Consider the following 16,211-nt stretch of genomic DNA (forward strand, 5'->3'; position numbering starts at 1 on the left):
ATTGGGAAGCTCCATACTACTCATCTCGGTGAGTTCCTGCCACTTGCGTGCACACAGAATATTAAGGTCTGTAGCTCAGGTCGGCAGACCAAGTGGAGTGACAAACATCAGCGGCTCAAAGTTGAAGAGTGTCTTTGACGCACATAGCGGGGCCGCAGACAGCGGTGGGAGAGCAGTAGGGACTTATTTGTTGGTCAGTATCCATTAACGTTGCCCTCAGTCAGAGCAATTCATTCTGGTTACTACAGTTTGTTTTAAACAATGAATGAAGCGATGAAGCGGATCGTCCCAATTAAAAAGAAATTTTTAAAAAATGTAAAAAATGAAAATGTTTTTGTGACACACAGAGTGTTTTACAAACCTTATGCTGTACTCAGCAGCCATTAAGCGTTCCTTCTGTTCAGTCTTCTATCGCATGATGCCAACGAAGTAGCAATAAATAAGGAGCTATTCTTCTGTACTTGATTAGGCACAAGAAAATATGCTTTGTGTTCTTACAGAAAACAGTGACACTGAGCACGGCTACATGACGGCTGTGAAAACTTTCAATAGATTGCCAGCTCACTTTCCATGCCCATGATTGATTCAAAGTTAGCAGCTAAGGAAGGACCTGAAACAAGGTGGAGAAGGTTCAGCTATGTGACTAGTGGCAAATTGAATCCAGGAATCATGGAATGCTTTGTTGGTAAATAGCTACTAGGAAACATAAGTAACTAAAGGAGGAGGTCTCATGACGGCAAAACTGATAAACCAACAAAAAGACAGACCAAGGTCACAACCTGCAGATGTGTAGATGTGTCTTCAGCCAGCTTTACTTTTAACCCTTCTTTTGATCGTTATTTCTCAAATGAAAATTTGAAGGCGTGATTTGTTTACAGGTTTAAAGGGACGCCATTGCTTCCATGCATATATCGATCGAACAGTCTCCTCAATTTTATTCAGAAACAGCTCTCGCTACCAGTCATCTTCAGGTGTTCTTCATCTACTGTCTGGAACCAGTTCAAAGTGCCAACCCTCGTCAAAATGAACTAAAATTATAGCTAAATTGTGAATTGTTTACGTCTTTATATATCTCATCAAGACGCATTTGGAGAGGATTGAAAATCTATTTATTTTGACGTCAGCCAGGTGCGGAATGTCAAGTCTGTGGCTTCACTTGTGACTAGTGCGATGGTGGTAGTGGGCCAATCGTGTTAGCTTTCCAAACTTGATGCGCTTTTTTTACATAGTGTCTTTTAGTGAGTTTTTATTTTGTTGAGGAGAATGTTCAGATCAGGTTGCAGATTAGAAATAATAACATAGAAGCGTGAGAGTTTGAGGAGTTTATGCTGCAAGCAGCTTGTTATAGGGACTAAAGAAGAGGTGCCTCAAAAATGACACACATCCAGCCCATTTATTGGCGTCATTGATGTTTTCAAGGGGTTCTAGGAAACTGAAGAGAGATGAATGCAGTTGAAGTGACAGGGTTTTATTAAAGAGTCATCCAGGCCTTGATCCACTAACTGAGCCGATGATGTGAACACTTGAGGGTGAATGCATCATGAAGTCAAGCGTTAGTAAAGCAATGTTTCGTCTAGACACGCATCTCAGCTGCTTCAACTTCTCGTGTTTAAGGTGAAGGGAGAGACTGGTCCAACACTGAATAATTTACAGTTGTTTATCTACGCCACGGTTGTCATGTGGCCAATATTGCATCATTAAAAATTCAGGAAACACATAAAAAAATATGTCTGTCTTTTATAGTTATTGTTATGTATGTAACACACAATTGGTGTATTCCTACATTGGGCAATATATATGATATATACCATAATCAATATCTACAGTACTGAATCTACCGTGGCATCTTTCAAAAGCTCACTTGACCTTCAGCTTTCACCCGGTGGCATTTTAATGAGTTAGGATTGTTACTGACTGCAAAATGAAAACATGTCAGTCCAAAAGTGAAAACTGGGACTTGCTGTCGTTGGTCAGATTTTGAAGATAGATAGATTACATCTTCACAATTTTGAATGCAGCCAGTTTTATTCTCCAATCTGATTTCAAAACACTGGTAACAGGTTTTGATGTAAAAACTGATGCTCCAATCATTCTGTTCTTCTGGACATAGAGTGCAGAGCCTCTTTTCAAATAAAGACTCAGAAGCATGGAATGCAATTTAAAGCACATTTTATGTCACTTTTGTCATTAATATAATGTAAGTACACAACGATGACTACTGGAATAAACCTCCTAAAATGAGTCTTCAGTAACAATAGTGCTTCAGCATCAACAGCATCAGATTGCAAGCTGACTGTATGTATTGTTATAGATTATGACACCTGCTAAAAGTGATCTCAAAATTAGGCAGTGTATGAATATTAAGCAGCTTTCACTATAAAACCTGTCAAATCCATAAAGAGATTGAGCTTTTCATTCTGTTATGCCAGAATGTTGCATTAACTCAGTATCGGTGTGAGTCAGTATAGCTCCTACACACATCAGTATGTCCCTGCAACAATTGGAACTTAATCTCTTGTTAAAAAACGGCAGAACAGCTGCCAGGGAGTGGTTTGGAGGCAGTGGGGGAAGTAGAATGTGTTGGCTCCTGGTCATCCGCATGATGCTCTCGAGAGTTTTATGCAAATCCATCTAGCATCTCAAGCCCATCTTTTATCTGAACATGAACTGGCTAGGGTCCAGCTATACTAGCTTCGATTGTTGAAAAAGTTCAGCGTTATTGACGGAAAGATGTGAAGGCACTCTGGACATCTGGTGCATATGGGGCTGCTTGGCAGTCAGCATTCAATGCTGACTATGCAGTCTAGAGAACACAAACATTAGTGTGGTGATATAAAATGAAATGTGTTTTAAAAGACCTGTCCACCTGTTCATGGTCACATCAACGGCAGTTTCCAGTCAGGTTCTGTATGATTGACACCTTTTTTCCCCACAAGGTCATGACTACACACACCCATAAGTCTGACTATGACCTTATCTGTCTTCTCCGTCAGCCCCATCACCTGCCAGTAAAAACCTGGCCATGATTTGTGAGAGGGACCGGCTGTTTTTGAACAAATAGGAGCTGTGTGTGTGTCTATATATATATATATATATATAAAAAGAGACGCACACACACACGGGATGTGTTTGTTTTGGATTTAGAAAAACATGCAACGTAGTTGGTGTCCATATTTATTTATTTACGTTTAGTAAATAAATATCCACGCAGCTTCAGGTTGAAAGTCTTCCTAAACTAAATGAAAATTGATGTAGTAATTTCAGATAGTTTGACAAGACAAAAGACGATAATGACGTTCCAGGCAGAAGACACCATCCAAAAGCTCTCTTGTATTTCATCAACCACTGGGGGGCCTCTCAAGGACCATGGAATGCAGTAACCGGGTTGTTCTCTTGGCCATGTGGTGGCACAGATTCCCTCAACTTGCTCCTCTCGAGTGATTCTTGGAGAGTTTTTAGAGACTCTTGACAGGACATTGCCAGGATATTCCTGACCTGCTTTGCCCACTTTTTGTGTGAATCCTTTTACCTACTTACATTCAGTTCTATTTCAATCATTTGTTTGGAAAAGTTTTCAGATAGAGACATTGTGATTGTTAATGTAGGTTACAAAACATGTGAAGTGCAGCTCAGATGGACCCCTTGAATGAATGATGAGTCATCGAAGCGTTATGTTAGCGGGTTACCTTATGTAGAACTTCAGCTTTGCGTGAGTCTCTCAAGCATTTCCCCCACCCTCTGTGTCATCCGTCTGTAGCAATGAAAGGCAGCGTTCACCGAGACAGACTTCTGCCTGCATGCTGTATTTAAACTTTTTTCCTCTGTTTTTCTCCCTAAACACCAGAGCTGTCGACTTCTACTGGTTTGATTCCTAAGTGCTCCCCAGTGTTGGCAGTTGCTGCCAAGACAGAGAATAAAGCAAGGGAGTGTGGAGTTTGTTGAAAAGCATGGTGCAACTTGAGGATCTTTTTCCAATGATAGAGCGATTGTTCGGAATTCTGTGGGCATTCAAAAGAGGTTTAAAACTGTAATACAATGCAAGACACAAAATATGTTAATGTAAATAATATGTTAATCTAAACATTTTTTTTTTTTTTGGCGGATGTCCTCCATCTAAGATGAAAGAGGAAGTGGGTTCAAGAAAGGGCACTTTTCTCATACAGGAATATAGTCCTGACTGGACTTTTTTTGGCGATTGACATTCTGCAGTGGCACCATCGAGAGCATCCTGACCTGCTCCATCACTGTGTGGTTCGGCTACCGCTGTCTCCTGCCGGAAGGCTCTGCAGTGCATCGTGCGAGGAGCTGACAAGATTGTTGGTGTCCCCCTTCCATCCCTTCTGAACACCTACCACTTCCGACTCACCCGCAGAGCCATCCAGATAGCAAGTGACCCCACCCACCCATCCCACAGTCTCTTCAGAGACTGAGAAGTCAGAGTCAATACGGGCACGCTCAGACAGCTTCTTCCATCAAGCGGTCAGGCGACTCAACTCCCTGCTGTGCGCACACTCACACCTGCTACCCCAACTGACTCTCTGTCTAATCTCCTGATCCGCACATGCACAAGTCACTTTCTCTTCTCCAGACTGGTACAATCCGTAATCGCCTTTGCAACTATCGCAATTCTGTGTTCTGTGAGTTGTTTAGTTATTTATTCTCTTAATAGTAATTGAATGCACATCTTATTTTATTTTATTTTTGTATACTCTCAACTGTGTGCTGGGAGGACTGCAATTTCATTAATACTGGATGTCTTGCATTTAGTATTCATGACTTTGACTTTGATATTATGAACATATTAAATAATTAGATTAACAAGCTCTTCAGGTCATGGAAGTTCACATTTCTGAAATGAACAGTTTTCAGAAGTAAAGTTGAACCAACTTTTTCGGCTTGTCTTTATAACATGACGGATTACGCTGCGATTTCATTTAAATAACATCTGTTCTGTGTACAGTATATGTTATCGTCTTGCTGTCTCAGTCATCCTAGTTGCTGTAATTCTGGAGTGCTGCTGTATTAAAAAAAAGGAGTAATGATCTTCCTGTTGTCTTCTACCTTTCCATCACCTTTGCTTTCCCCTCAGGGTCAGACACTGATTGAACTGAACTGTGAACTCAACTCTGAGATATTTGTAGCTCAGTACTCATGTGAAATTCTTCAAATGCTGTGAGTCACATGAGGATCTTTAAGCATGGATGCTCTTTTAGCGACAGATGATCTCCGTTGAGACATGTGAGCCATTCAAGATCCAATCGTCTCCTCTCACTATTGTGCGTCTTGCAAAACATGCCGCACACTTGAACTGCCTCCCTTCCTGCACAGTCAGCTGCTTCAAAGAGACATCTGACTCATAATAGACCTCATTAGAGTTGAATTGAATGAGCTCGGCGCTGGCCTGACTTGGCTTCACTTTTGCTGCTTCCTGCTCCGTGTGTATGTTCCATTAGAGAGTTAAAGATGAATTGCCAAATATCATTGGCTTAAGGCATTGACTAATAACATGGAGAGTTGCTGGTGGATGCAGATGATTAATGTCGTGAGATTGGTCCCGTTAGACAGCTATTGATTTTCATTTGCTTCCCATTGCCTGTGTTCCTCTCCTCCATAGCTTGCGTCAAGCCAAGCTCGAAACACTTTGTGGCTTCAAATGCAGAACTTTTTGAATGAAGACGAATTTCATTCACGAGCAGATGGTTGCAGAAAAAAATTAAAAATAATGAAACATGATATTTGTTGACATTTTGATAGTTGATATTTGTGCAACATCTTGTACCATTGTACTAGTAACAAACCAACCCATCCTCACTTCCATGGCGTATTACTGTATATTGGCATTGGGAACTTTTGCGTCCTAAACTGATAACAAAGGCACCTTCTGTTGCTTGGTGACTCATAAGGCTTTGATTTGAAGCGCATGTCCCTCCTTCATTTCCTGATGCCAGACAGTGTGTCGCGTAAAAGCGAAAAGATCGAAGTTGGTGTAAGGTAAGCCATGGGTTGGTGCTCATTTCGCTCGACATGTAAGAATGTGTTAATTGAAGTTCTCAAATAGAACAATGTAGTCTCACTGAAAAACATGCATAAACAACGTTTGTCCAGTGCGCAGAACGTAGCCATTTGACAGAAACACCTCAAAAACTGTCACCGAGGTACATTTTATTTCTCAATAGCTTTCTGAAGGGCAAGTCTTTGGTCACGTGACTGGTGACAGGTTTCTCTCCTCACAATACTGGTATTTCATTGAGACCAAAGAAAGAATCTGGATCAAAACTAAAAATATATATACATGTCATATACATATACAAGAAAATATGAAAACAAAGACTACATTTGTTACTAGAAATGCAATTGAAACTCTAGAAAAGCTTTGAAATTGTTTTAAGATCTTGCAATTTTGAGCAAAAAAAAACGATGTCTGCCATGTTTCATGTTCAGACAGTAGATAAACAGTCACATGACCAAAGGCACCCCCTTCAGAAAGCTATTGTGAAAATAATGTGCCTAGGTGATGGTTTTTGAGGAGTTTCCGTCAAATGGCTACGTTCTGCGTAGTATTGCACGTTTTTCACTGAGACTGGGTTGAATGGAAGGGTCACTATTTGGCTTCAGCACAGGACATAAAAGTCCAATTCTGTAAAATTCTGTAAACTCCTCCATCTCCAGCCTTAAGTTCCACTTTGGAACCATTGAACCTCTCAGCTTTGGTTGCTGTCAGGCAGATAATACTCACCTGCCAAATCAACATGCATTTGGTGCATGTCTTCATCTACCCACCTGACATCACCCTCTCGCTCACATCACCTGTCTCCTTATACTCCGTCCTCGCGTCCTTTCTTTGCCCCATGTCACTCACAAGCGAGGATGGAACGTAGCTATCCATCCAAACACACAGACAAATCCAAAATTCTTACATCTGAGTGTACTCTCACCTCCCAAACAGTAAACTATGATTTCAAATTGTGGTTTGAATGGATGTATCTTCAATGCTTTCATTGTCTGTGTTCAGGTACGTTCACGCCGCCACCGAGCGACAAGACATTTACATACAAAGTCAATGTCTGTCTTCATGTCGTGAGTGACACAAATTGTCCATTTTGTCATTTCTACCAGCACTTAAATAGCAAGAATCTTGTCCGGAGGGAAAGTTTGGCACAATGATGGCGTTCCTGGTGAGTTGAGGTCTCTAAATCAAGTCATATTTGTCTAAACACAGTGTCCACCTTGTTTACAGGGTGAATGCACTGCTGCGACTGTGGAAATTACATGTGTATGTCGACAGGAAAAAGAAAGTTTCTGACTTAATTTAGTTCAGATGAGACGTCCTAGAAAAGTGGAAGGGGCTGTTTATATGAGGGGAGGAAGGTGACCGAGGAGCAGAGTGGTCAGTGGCATCTACTGTAGTGCCATGAAGTGACCGTTCTTCGCCCTCGTCTTCTCTCTTGTAGAGCCCTTCATCTCCAAGGGAGACGTCAGGGAACATGACTGGAGATGCAGCCACAGCAAGAGAAGAATCATGAGGTAGGTTTGTACGTTAGGTCATTCTAAAGGCTGGCTAAATATTTAAAAGTATATACAGTAGCTGTCTGTATCGCTTCAGAGAAAGTACAGTAATGTAAGCACGCAATGTTGTCATTAATGTGAGGTGGAGGTTGGAACCATTCATGATGTTGGTGATGCAGAAGAGGAGGATGGACCTTCCTCCTGCTTCACCTGGTGCTGCTGCAGCTCCTGCACCTGCCTCTTGAGGTTAACACTTTTGTCCTTATACAGATGATTATTACTACTGCCTATCAATTTTCATTATGTAAAGGACACCAAAGGAAGAGACCAATGGAGGGAGGGATCCCCGGATGCTCAAGCAACTCCCAGCTCAGAAGATGAGATAGTTTTCAAGGTCCTGGTTCCTTTAACGCAGAAATTGTCAACACAAATAAAAGAGCACATACATTTAAAATGTTCAAGTTATTTTACCAAGCAAAACAACAGCTGATTGAAATTTTATTTTCTTTGTATCAGTATCATTAAAGGAACTGGACGCCGCGCCACATCCTCCCCCTCTTGACCCTCATCCCTCCAGGGTCAATCCTTCAAAACACACCTACGTAGTTCACTTCAGGTCAGATTATGATTCAGGGTGTATTGAATTAGTATAAATGATTTCATGATTTTATTTTTGCAAATAAAAAGTTTGACAATGAACATTTGTTTTTTCATAATTGTCCGACTGGTTTGTGGTTTTGTGGTGATTTTGCGATTCCGTTTTTGTAAATGTGCTTTTTGCTTTGTGGTTGTGCTTTTCTTTTGTGTTTGTCATTTGTCCTTTGGGGCCTCTGCATATAGGACATCAAGAGCATGTACTCAAAAGCTTGTCAAATAGCTAAAGGTGCTTGATGACACATCCACTACCTTTTCAGTGCCCTGTGTTTCTGTCCTCTTTTTTTGTCCGAAGAATATGAGGACTGAATTCAACTAACTCTGAATGCATAGCGGTTGAACCCTGTGTGTGTGTCAGGCCTGCAATGCATTTTTGATGCACTCATCACAGTTGTTAAGTCTAACAAGAATACAAAGAAATTGTATTGCATAAAAACTGAAACACTGTCACACATAGGATTCATCACCAGTGGGAAACACAGAATTCTTGAATGCCTTTGCATTCCATGCCTAACGTGGGATTAATCCTGTTGGGATCCACATAAGCACTCTGTTTGCTGTGAAAGCTCATGAAAGCCATGTCAGGGAGTGCTTTCTCAGATTCAGTTGTGCTTTCAAAATTCCAAGATTGTGAAACTTGGAAACAGAGAATTTACCAAGCAGGTAAAGTAGGTGTGATATAGGCCGACGTTCAGGTAACTCTCTGTGCTGTTGTGTTGAATGATGCCCATTTCTCATTCGAGCCGCACCTTTTCAACTCACTGAAACAAGCTCCGACGGCTTCTTTCAATGACATCACTTAAGCAGCTACAGGTGACGTAAGTTGTGTTGTGGGATTGAGCTGAATGACTGAGCAGTCTCATGGGCCCATGTTAATCTAGCAGCCTACAACCACGTGCGGACATTAGCTGCATCAGCATCCTGGAAAAGTACTGAAGATGATGTTGAGTTGGTACAACTTATTGATCAGCTGTTGGTCCTGGGCAAAGCAACGTGGAGAATGGGGATCGTACAGCTAGATCATAAGGTGTTTTAAAAATAGATTGACAGATAGGTTGACATCTCAGCCTTAATACTGTCTTGACCTAACTGAGGACTGGTCCGGAGCAATTGTGGAGCTCCCAGATGGCTAAGAGAACTGGTTGGAATCTGGAAAGTTGGTTTGCCGCAGGACCCAACCGTGACGTCATCATTTGTATTCTCCCTTGAGAAGCATGTCGAGGAAGCACTTCAAATGAAATTAAATATATGCTTTGTTCGCTCCCATCAGCAAAACAAATCACCTGTACACACACACTTGTTTCATCAAATGTCACTGAATGCCTGAAAACTCATAGTCCCAGCAAAGCAACAAACACTTTCAGAGTGTCGGAGCAATTAGTCATTTTGTCGGTTTGTCATTGACTTCTGACTGAGTGACACATTTTAGGGTGTCCCGCTTCAGTTCTGCTTGAAACGGTATGAAGGCTGTTTCAATAGAAAGCACATCGGTGACAAACCAGAGCAGCACCAGAAGGTGTCTTTCTGAAAGGGCCCACAGAGTTTCACTCTTCGGGTTTTGTGATGTGTAAATATGCAGATATTCACAGTCAAACAAACCGACAGCATTTTTCAGTCTCAAGAAGCTACTGTCGGGACAATCCGGCACCTCCTTTTGAGTTCAGCATGGTTTCACAATCCTCTGTTGGGACAATGTGAAATCCTAGCCGTTTTGGTTGAGGGTTATCTTGTGACTTCTGCAGGCCTTCAGACAGCTGCATGCTGTCATAGATAAGTGATGTAACCAGCGAAATATCTGCAACATCCTGAATACCTGAGCGACTCAATCTCTAGGTTTGGCTGTTCTCGGGTTCTCCATAGTCAGGGCCATTAAAATAAACATTGTTGCCCATCGTTGACCTTTCTCAGACGGCAGTAATTAATTCATAAAATTTAAATTCAAATATTGAATTCAATTATGCATTCACACTGAGCTTGACCACATTCAAGAGGCTGTTATATAATGTGACTATCATGCTCCTTTTTAGAATGTTCCAGTAGCCCAACTGTGAAATGAGAATAAATGTCGGGTTTGTCCTCCATGGATGTGTTGCATTCACTGCACAACGACTCCCTCCGTAATAATAGATGAGATAAACACTCAATTCATCTCACTTGCTTCCACTAATTTCTACAAATATTTCTCTGGCTGGAAGCAAATTAACTTCTGTGATGCACAAATGCAACGCCGCACAGATGAATGATACCCCACGATGTAAACCCAAATAGAATCCAACCCGTTTCTCTTTACTTAGAGCCATTAGGGTGACTGTGCCATTATGTGAGCAAAGTGCTGAATAATGAATCGTTCGTTCACTTGTTTATTTGCCCTGAAGTTTATCCTTCCATCTATGCTGCCTAATGAAATCCCTGCTTTAATTTCAACTAGCTTTTCATGAACACTCCGCAACCTCTGGATTGAATGAATACCAAATAAATTGCAATTACACAACCCTTTTGAAAGCAAGGCCGGGAACTCCTTTTCCAAGTACCGTTGATAGTCACTGTTGAGCATGTCTGCACTTTTGTCACAAACAAAAGACCTTTGTGTCATAGTGGTAATGAAGTCAAATGAAGAAAACATGGCCTGTTACTGAAATCTTCATGTGCTCTAATAGTTACAAAAGTATTTTTTCTTCTTCTTACTTTCATGTTCAAGATTAGATTTATTTATTCATATATTTGGGTTTGTCTTTCCCTTGTAATGAATCAGCTTCTGCAATTGACTACAATGAAGTGTATGGTGGCTTATTGATCATTGTTTCAATGGAGATGAATGTGGCATCTACAAATTGTACCCAATGACCCACCAGTCTGCTGCTAGTCCAACTGTCTTCCCGATACCTTGGTTCATTTCCTTTTACTCTCCCAGTCTTTTGCAACAGTTTGGACGACGCAACATTCAAAACAATGTCAATCAGTGAGAGGTAATGTCCTTCTATACATTGTACATAAACGTAATCCTATGAAGTTACATCTTCAAGGGATCGATATCTTTTGATATATAGCCCCTGGCTGACTGTTAGTTACAGTGGAGCAAGGCTGCTCCCCTCTCTTCTCAAAATGTGGATACATAACAATCCATGAATCAGGGGCAGAGCCATCGTTTTCCATTCTTTCGTCCATTCTGTTTCCTGTCCGCTCTCCTCCTGCGCTTCAAACGGATTAACAACCTTTATCCATCAATCCTTTCCAGTCAGTCTGGACTATTCAGATCATCCAATAATTGGTGAAAATGAGGCAACCTGGTGGTCCACTAACATCTGAACGCTAACCAGAGGAAAGTTGATTTCTAGAAAACAGACATTGAAATGTCCTGGATTTTAAAATGTGTAGATTCCAAGATTCCATGGCATATTTTTTCCTGACATTTGAAACCTCGCTGGATTGCACTGCGCGTAGATGTCCTCAGATCAAGATAAAATAAATAGTTACAGATTATATTCGCATTCATAGCGTTAACGGCAAAATTTTCATTGAGCAGGCCATCGTATTGATGAATGTGACAAATGAACATCCAACAGCTGCCCTGATCAGTGACATTAGAATCAGCAATGTGTTTAAATATTGATATTTAAAACATAATGATGGGTCCTATGCTTATGGTCACTTTGGATTATTTGTATTTGAAAAAAATACATATACAATTACAGGAGGGTGACCTGACAACATAAAAGTCAGATAAAAATGAATACATGACAAGTTGGGTAGATAATAATATGTGCAAGTTATTGCGGGGAAAAAAATTCCCGTTGGTGTTTGAAAAGAGCCCATGATGTGACTCTTACTAATTTTATTTATTTTTATTTGTCTTGATCTGTTGTGGATATGACACAAAACAAATCCTAATATTGGGAAAATAATAGTTTAAAAAATAAATTTATATGAAATAGCTCATCCCTCTGAATTAAACAAGACAGCACATGGACTTGTCTTTTTTAATGGACATTGCTGGTTTAAAATTACAGATAAATGAGAAAGTGTAACTGTATAGGTGATTTATACTGACATGGCTGATTCCTTGTGGTGAAATGCAGTAACTAGAAGAAGTACATACTTGCTAGAAAAGGAGTTGTTGAAGGCAGTTTGTAAGCTAGGTTGGGTCCTGGTTTGTTCAACATTTAATGAAGTAAAGGTTCTGTTTAAAATTAGATTTTCATTTGTATTTCTTCATTTAAGTGAAAGTTTAAAGGTTTACTTATGAGTTGTGAACGTTCCATGAGGCTTCATGGAAAGGTCCTCTTTTTCAGAGATCAGTAGGTGGGGCTCTCAGTTTGAAAATAATATGAGGTTTAATACTTGTTTTGAACCTGAAAATGATGACACTGATTCATAAAGCCTCAGCAGTCCATCACGACACACAGTCATTGACACTTGATCAATTTCCAAACACCACATTCCCTCGCTAAACATGTTTGTGGCCTGAACTTACAGTGCAGGAAAAGATTTTTAACTGTTGATTCACAGTGGCCAAAGCAGGGAGTGCCCAGAATCAGCTTCTCGGAGCAAGTGCGCTGTCTTTATGGAACAGCACCCAATCCAGAAAATACAAATGTCTCATAAGAAACACTATTGACATTTCCATCCTTCAGCAAGAATCTATCTAATGCTTGTCTGATGGAAAGACAGCCTGTGCGCATGAATCAGGCCAACGGGAGAACACTTGGGGTCAGGAGCACTCACCCTTGACATTTGATGGGGGGTGGAACCCACTGGATCAGTCACACAGATTGTCCATGAGAGAGAGGATGAGAGGATCCACATGGAGGAGTGCCACAGAATATTTATGACTTTCAGGAGATAGGTGCAACACAGTAGATCAGCAATTTCCAGCCAGCAGATCCAGTTGTCCTGGTCTGGCTCACAGGCATGTGATTCAGGCACGTGGTAGCTAACCAGGAAAGCTGTGATTCTAGAATGATTCAAAACAAAAAGTAGAATAAAATTAAATAATTATTACTTTTGATTCACCACACCTACCCCCCTCATCCTGGGAATCATAAAAAAAGCACAGGCAATGAAGACTTGGAGTATATATGCAACTTATGTTTGAAATGTATTGTACATGTGCATCAGCATAATGGCAGTCAATTTGGTTGGAAAACAGCATCCTGTTTTAACTCTCATTAATCTTCATTTATGCCTTGATATATCTTTAACCTTTTAATGTTTGCTGCCATTTATGAAATGAGCTGTTTAGTACTGGATGTTCAGTTGTGCTGTCCATCATGTCAGTCTAAAAATAAAACAGAAATCAATGTGTGCCCTCATCCTTGGAACGCCAAGTCAATCACCGGTAAAACACACATTCTCGTGCACAGTGAAGATGCGCTTAACCACTTATTCAAAGTAAAGCGTCAGCAAACAAGGGCTCATAAGACAGTGGGGAAAGAGCAACTCAGCCATTGTATGTAATCACATCACTTAGTTAGCCTCGTGGTTTCCGTATGTCTTATAAAGATGAAGATGTAAGGAAAACACCCCCGTACAAGGTGAACAAATCTGTATATTTTGTAATGAATTGTCTAACCATGTTCACATGTAGAGACGCATGCAAACACTGCTCAGTTAAGTCTTGTCATTCTGCTGATGCTGTTGTCCCAAACTACATGAGTTGAGGTGAGATTTGAATTGTTGAGGAATGTCTCATCCAATCCAAGTGGTGGCGCCTTCACCTCATTTCTCACTTGCGAGTCATGCTGGGTCAAACCTGTCAGAAGCAGCACCGAATGAGCAGACACAACCTTTATGCTGAAGAACAGAAGTGACAAAGAATTAGCGCATCAGCACCATGATCGGTAGAAACAGTGCCACAGGTTAGCAGATAATAGTCAAGAACCACGTTTGAGAAGAGAAGAGTTTGAGAGAGAAAGTTAGATGCATTGTGTTGCTCAATTGTTTTGGATTGCAACAAAAGAATAGATGAGAAGTCATTCCCACTTTTTTTCATGTTTCCCTTGTATGACTAAAACAATGCTAGCTTCATGCTATTGATGTTGTTTCCTGAAACCAAAGTGCAACGTACAAAGGCGATTGTGGCCCAAATCTACATTTCATCATTATGGCAGTCAACATCAGTGCTGGTGACATATTAGTGTTTTTGCGTAAATATAACAATTATTTATCATACCATGCCATGAGGAGTGATGGGTAGCTGAGGCTTCATGACACAGTATTGAAGGGTTGATGAGGTTTCATGAAATGATGTCCTGATTTTCCACCAGATGGCACTGTCTGCTGTAAACAGCCAAGTCGAAGCCTCACATCATTTCTAGACCAAGAGCGCCATCTGGTGACATCAGAAAATGATGACACTGTTTCATCAACCCCTGCTAAATTGGCCTTTGCACTTTTGACAGTCGAGCAGCGTAGTACTGGTCGGTGTATCAGACCAACAAAAGGGAAAGTCATTTTGGAACAAGGATGAAGTAAAATGATTACTATAATAAAACATGGGAGGGTGTGATTTGCAGCACTGCTACTGAAACAAGCAGATTCTCCTCCACAGCAGTAGGAGGCAGCACTGCAACAAGCCACTGCATGCAAGAAGCTCATCATGGGTGTGGACGGAAATGTTTTTGCCATGCTAACAAACTTAAGAGAACCTCCTTCTCTCTGCATTTTTGCTTTTGAGCCTCAGTGTTGCGTTTCCCTCACTCTGGATGAAGCATGCTGACAACAACATGGAGCTGCGACAGCTGCCCGACTCTGGTAAGGCCTTTCCATTTTTGATGTGACACCTCAGTATTGTGATTTTTAACATGCGGATGTTCAGGACCCTGAAAGATTCATTTTCTTTGCTTTGCGTTTTGAAAGTCACATCAGATCTTAATCTGACAAATGGTGTCTCCTTCATGTGACTATGGGTTGCTCTGGCTGTTTCAGCCACCTAGCAAGTGTGAGACTGAGAGTCAGGAAGTGCTTGAAAAGTTTTCGCTCAACTTTTGGATATGTTTAGGAGAACACAATTGACAAACGTTGTCTTCAAACGGCTTTATGTTCTCCACCGATTTTTAAAATGCATAACCTAACCCTCAGCTTTTAAGGCAGTACTAAGTCACCTGTTGCCAGGGACTTGCAGACACTTGTACACGCCCCTGAAGATTTTTGAAGCTGCACATTAACACTTTCAACTAGGATTCTAGAATGTTGTTAAGAGGAAAAAAATGTTTTAATTCAATATGCCAGGTCATTCAAAATTGTACTTTAACCAACTGTTTCAGTAGATTATATTAAATCTTTTTTAGGATAATTTACACGCCTTTCATATTCACTTTTCATCACGGAATTTCATTCCCAAATTTAAATCAGTAAGATTCCATGAGGTTTACATTACGTTAATTTACCATTCCTGAAAATAACTGAGTGACTTTTGAATATTTGAGTCAAAATTTGATGGTCCATGTTCACGTTTCAGAGTAACTGAATGAGCAAAGCAGCAGCTGTCCCCTCCACCAGAATCATGAAGCATCTGCATTTGTCACCTTATCTAAATGAATGAAGTGTTATGCTTGGGAGTTTCTTGTCTTGACACTTGACAAATGGCGAGACGAGACTGTTCCCTTGAGACACGGCTCCAACAGTGCACCTCAAGTGCACTGTTTTCTAATTACTAATGGTTGAACTACATCTATTGAGGTTACCATCACATCATAAAATCAATGACATCATAATCATATCAATCGCTCAAGTGCAGTACTGCATCAGCATGGAATAAATAGATGCAAAATATGCTGTAGACTCAATATTAATTCGGTCAGTGTTTGAGATGCCCTGATTCATTAACAATTTAGCATCACAATATTGTCACGCATGCTCTGCACTGGACTTTGACTCTGTGGACCCTGGTTTTGTTGTGTCTATGTATTATTAGTAGTATTTAATTATTGAAATAATGGATCAATATCAGCACATAAATTCTTTTTTTTTTTTCTTTAATTTTATTATTTTTGTTTTAAGCAAAGCACATTGAACGATTTGAGAGCCATAAATGATGTTGTGTAAGACTGTAT

General features: G+C 40.5%; 1 long non-coding RNA gene across 2 annotated transcripts; it reads left to right on the forward strand.

Annotated features, from left to right (window-relative positions):
* Positions 1–5,946: 5,946 nt before the first annotated feature.
* Positions 5,947–8,134, forward strand: LOC128756192 (uncharacterized). Of its 2 annotated transcripts, XR_008414205.1 has the most exons (4): positions 5,947–5,991; positions 7,117–7,175; positions 7,452–7,524; positions 7,649–8,134. It is a non-coding gene; the product is annotated as an uncharacterized LOC128756192 (long non-coding RNA). The 2 variants fall into 2 exon arrangements; XR_008414204.1 differs by having other exon boundaries at positions 5,970–5,991; positions 7,238–8,134.
* Positions 8,135–16,211: the final 8,077 nt, after the last annotated feature.

This window comes from Synchiropus splendidus, chromosome 3, assembly GCF_027744825.2.
Source record: "Synchiropus splendidus isolate RoL2022-P1 chromosome 3, RoL_Sspl_1.0, whole genome shotgun sequence".
In the NCBI taxonomy this organism is placed as follows: Eukaryota; Metazoa; Chordata; class Actinopteri; order Syngnathiformes; family Callionymidae; genus Synchiropus; species Synchiropus splendidus.